The sequence below is a fragment of the Limulus polyphemus genome, unplaced genomic scaffold (assembly GCF_000517525.1).
Source record: "Limulus polyphemus unplaced genomic scaffold, Limulus_polyphemus-2.1.2 Scaffold201, whole genome shotgun sequence".
Taxonomy (NCBI): domain Eukaryota; kingdom Metazoa; phylum Arthropoda; class Merostomata; order Xiphosura; family Limulidae; genus Limulus; species Limulus polyphemus.
This window is the reverse complement of record NW_013665811.1, coordinates 443441-448678: the sequence shown is the minus strand read 5'-3', so window position 1 is coordinate 448678 and position 5238 is coordinate 443441.

The window sequence follows — 5238 nt, the reverse complement described above, 5'->3', positions numbered from 1 at the left end:
TAGACATCATGAACAATTTGATAGAACAGCAAACAATTTTATTAGACACCCGTAGAAAGATGTGTAATTCAGCATTTCACCTATCAAAACAAAACCTTACCAAAACTTATATAATGACAAAATATAACATCAAGTTATTATAAATGGCGTCTGTAACGTTATATCTGTTCATATTAAACATTCAGTACTTGTTTGGTCCTCCTCGTACTCTAATAATCTCTGCAGGGCGACTTGAATGCTGTCGATGAGGTTATTGATGTAATCCACTGTGGTTTCATCCTAACTTGTTACTAGAAGGCACTGCAACTCAGCTACAGTAACTGGTTTAGGGTCGTAGTTAGAAATGTTCCGGCTCAGTGCTGCCCAACAGTTCTCAATGGGATTACAATCTGGAGACTGTTGACCATGGCAATCTTGTTACGTTCTCCTGGCCTACATAATCTTGTATAATACGTGCACTGTTGGCAGTGACATTGTCATCCTGGAACACAAAGTTGTTGCCAAATCTTGCCCTAGCATATAGAAGAAATATCGTTTCCATGTGACACCTGTAGGAAGCACCATTGACGTTTCCATGGAGGATATGAAGAGCAGTTTTCCACCATGATGAATGGTTGCCCAAATATGTACTGCACCACCTCCTGTGGGTTCCCTGTAGGAAAGACACACTTCCCTGATCTGTTTTCAAGGCAAACGACGAACACGAATCTTTAACAAGCCGGAAACAGGACCCATCTGAAAATATGGCATTTCGCTATTGTCCTAACTGTAAGTTGGTATGACGTCTTGCCGAAGTAATATGGTGACGGCAATGAATTCTGGTTAATATTCCTGCAAAATAATCTAGTTTAGTCAGTCTCCTATTCGCTGTTTTTCTGGATATATTGGATGAATGTGTTTATGTCATTCTTGTCGTAAGGTGTTACAAGACTTTTTTCAACCTTGACGTGTTAACCTGATCAAAACACGGTCATCTCGGGAAATAGTTTTTGGCGTTTCCTTTAGTCTAGTCCAATGAAGTTTCAGGATTCTGAATACAGTACACTGGGGATACCTTACTTTTCTTGCAATGTCCGTTTACTTCGCACCATGTTTGGGCAGTCGAACAATTTAACACCCTATAACTTCTGGCACGTGATGAGGCATGACTCTACACCAAGTACAGAGATACTGTCTGAACAAAGCATTGATCTGTTTCGATAAAGGTGATACGAAAAGCACATCTTTTCATACAAAACAGGTGTGTATGTGTGTTTTGACGAACAAATGCTCAAAACAACTCATACAGACCAGAACAATAATTCGTACATTTTTTCCCGATTATACGCTATCATCTCTGTTACAAGTCGGGCATTTACTCAATAACTACTCCATGCATATAGACAATAACATCAATATAGAACTGTATGCAAACATTTTGGCCAAGAAAATTGCACAGTCTGACACTGTACCTTCACAAATAACTCCCTTCATTATCCAATACAAGGGCGCTATTTAGATAAGACAAAGTAGGCAGTACCTGTACTTAATACACTTTTTTATTTGGGGAATATATATAATGTGAAGTTGAGATATTTTTCTGGTTATTAAATAATCAGATCAAATGCTTCCCAAGTAAACGGATGTTTACATTTCAACTTTTTAAAATCCCAAGACAAAACAAGGGCCTAAATCCCCTCGACTTCCAATAAAATTTTTCTACGTGTATATTGAAATTTGAAATGATGTTAATGTTAATAATCCATTTAGTATATTTTATGCTTTTTAGTACTTATATATATATATATATACGCCCCCCAGTGGCACAGCGGTATGTCTGCGGACTTACAACGCTAGAATCTGGGTTTCGATACCCGTGGTGGGCAGAGCACAGATAGCCCATTGTGTAGCTTTGAGCTTAACTACAAAATAAACAAACAAACAAACGTATATATATATGAAAAGTTCTTGGATGGCTACCAAGACCGAAAAAAAGGCTTAGAATAGTTCATATTTCTGTCCTGCTCTGGAACTATGGAAAATGTGTATAAGCGATGTGAAACTTTCCAATAGAATCAATACTATATGAAAGACATATGAGGCTCAATTCTCGCTGTCTTTTACAGTTTCTTCTTGATCAGCTACTTATAATTTGTCTATGAAGTAATATATAAACATATGGAGATACATATTCTTTCAAGTAATTCAAGTTTATACACGAATTTTATGCGACTATCTTCACTTTAGATGAAACGATTTTTTTACAGTCAAAAGACATTTATTGTTAATTATATACAATATTTTGCCAATTTTCATCGTGATAACTTAATCATGATTAAAAACTAATTCCAGCAATTGTTATAATATTTTGATAGACAAAACATGTTATACGATCAAAATTAAGAAACTTAAATTCTGTACCATTCTTCAATATAAAGAAAATATTATAATGTCTCTTAATTAAAAGGGATAACCTGGCGATAAAAATGGCATGAAAATAGATAAATACTTACAGACCATAAACCAGAAAGTGTAAGTAACAGAAGACACATAAATTATAAACTTCATATTGAAATCTCCAATATGTAGACGGATATCTATTGTGGTTTTTATGTATTTAATTATACATGTTGTTAAAAATCATGCTTCACCGCTAGTGATAAGCATGTAAAAAGAGGTTGATTGCTGGCAAAATATACGAAGCTTGGGCCCTATAACATAATGTGTCTCATCCTTTCCTGCTGAAATGTTTAACAAACATTTGTCGGACAGAACAAAATACTACTACTTTAGCGAACATTCCAACTATTCATTAATGTTTAGTGAGGAACCTACTGAACTAAATAATTAATTCAAAATATAGGAAACAGTAACATTTGCAGTAGGCAAGTTCCGATTTTAATAATTATAACGTTTCGACCTATAGTATTGTCTTGTTACCATTGGTGGTCGAAACGTTGTAATTATTGAGATAAGAACATGCCCACTGTAAAAGCTGCTGTTATCATATTTTGAATTAATTATTCCAACTGTCCATTTGTTCAATCTATAGATGTGGTTTGATTTGAAATATTTTTGTTAGTTGTATTGTTTATTGTTAAACACAAAGCCACACAATGGGCTATCTGTGTTCTGCCAACCAGATAAACCAGCTTTTAGCGTTATAAGCACTCAGATTTACCGCTGTGCTACGGGGAGGTGGGGGGTGGGGCTGTTATTTGTAAATCTTTGATAACCCTAAGAAACATTTTGACGTTTAAACTTTGATGAACAAGGTTACCAGCTAATTTTATTATTATAATTCAGTATTAGTTTTGAAATAGTGGGAATTTCGTAAGTGTTTGTGTTAGAGAGATCACAAGCTTCAGAGATGATAGAGAGGCTTCTGAGCAAAAAAATAAAAATAAAATAATATATTTCAATATATTCTGCTCATACAAAGGTATCATAAAGATGAAACAAGAAAATTTACCATAATTATGTTTTTTCGTCTTCTAATAACAGAGGAGAATAGACAACACGTCAAGGAATAAAAAGTGTTGATTGGTTGCTTACAAACCAACATCTGCCCAGAATAATAGCACTAGACCCATCAATTAAGCAGAAACGTACAATTTCATCCTAATTAATGATCTGAAACTATACCTTTAACATGACTGCTAGTTTTGAAATATAGTGCGTAGCCATTGTTCTTTTAGAGCATGCATTTGGGTGTGGGGGTTTAAGCTTATGGTTTAAGTAAATGGGTTTCGATCCGTAAAAAATCGGAAATTCATAGGAAATTACTGATTATTGGGATCAAAGATTCATAAGACGTTTAAAGGGTGGTATAGTATTAACGAAAGTGCGTCCTTTCAGTGCGTTTAGTGATTGTTATGTGATTAAATGAACAATGCCCTGCGCTAAATGGTTGGACAACTTAGCATTCCGTCAGGAAGGACTGTGATATTATACGCCAGGCTATTTGTAAATACTTGGCTAGAGTTCTCGATTGGGTAACGCCTCTCGTTTGAATAACTAATAACTAGTCTGACTTTCTTAGAATTAAACAGGAGAATGTGAGGTAACAATATACAGTTGAGGCGGGAAAGATCTTTGAAATTATAAAAATACAAAATCGAATACTTTATCGGTTAACACAGATATGGTGATTTTAAATTAGCAACACAAGCCTCTAATTATTGCCCACTATTTCCCACTAATGATGTGGCACGAAACGTAATTATACTTGGACTTGTTTTCGATCAGTATAGTGCTTTAGAGACCTCACCGATGCTCAGCTTGGTAATGATTCCCACATCTCCTTAGGGCTAATGACAAGTTAAACAATGATCACGAGTCAGATAAGCTTTATGTTAAAGATTTTTACACTGAGTGTGTATGATTTATTGCAACAGAACACTAACAATGCTGAAATTAATGATTTTTGCATAATAAATATTATACGCACCTCATACAGCTAGATATAAACGATGAATATATGTGCCATTGATTACTGCTGAATAGAAAGAAACAAAATTACTCCAACTAATGAGAGACTAGCCAGAATACAGAGATTTTGGTATTCTCAAAGCAAATTACTACTATATTTACGCTTACTTAACATAACAAATCACTGAAGGTTCATTAAAATACAGTGTGATAACACCAGTTGTTCTATTCTATTTTACAAACCTTGTTTTTCGACGTAAAATAAAAATCATGCTAGATTGCACAAGGAAAATAATATATTTGTTACAAAAAAAGGCTTTCTGTGCACTTGAAATATAGCTTTGTCTTAATCTTAGTTTAAAACTACATTACTCTAAGTAATAATAATAATAAAGATACAAACATTTATAAAGGTCCAATAATCGTTATTTGGCTAGTAATTTATATGTTTCATGGATCCTGTGATAAAGCAATGCTTTTTTTGGTGCGTTTATAGCATACTACTCTCACTTCATTGTCATATTTGAGCATTTGTTTAATTGATGTGTTATATAAATCACTTTAAGTTTGGTATGGTTACCGCATAAGGTTTTTGACGGAACTTCCGACTGTTAGAACTCTTCAAGCACTGGAGATTGGACAAACTCAGAGATAGGTGACAACGTAATTTGGTGTATCCAGGTGCGTATCCCTCTGGGATACACAATCACACAATTGGTACACTGACAACCTAGACAAAGTCGTGAAATTTAATGAGCGATATTTACACAGCATAGCCATTAGGATTCGCCATTCTGCTGATCATGATCTCAGTACGAACTTCAAGAT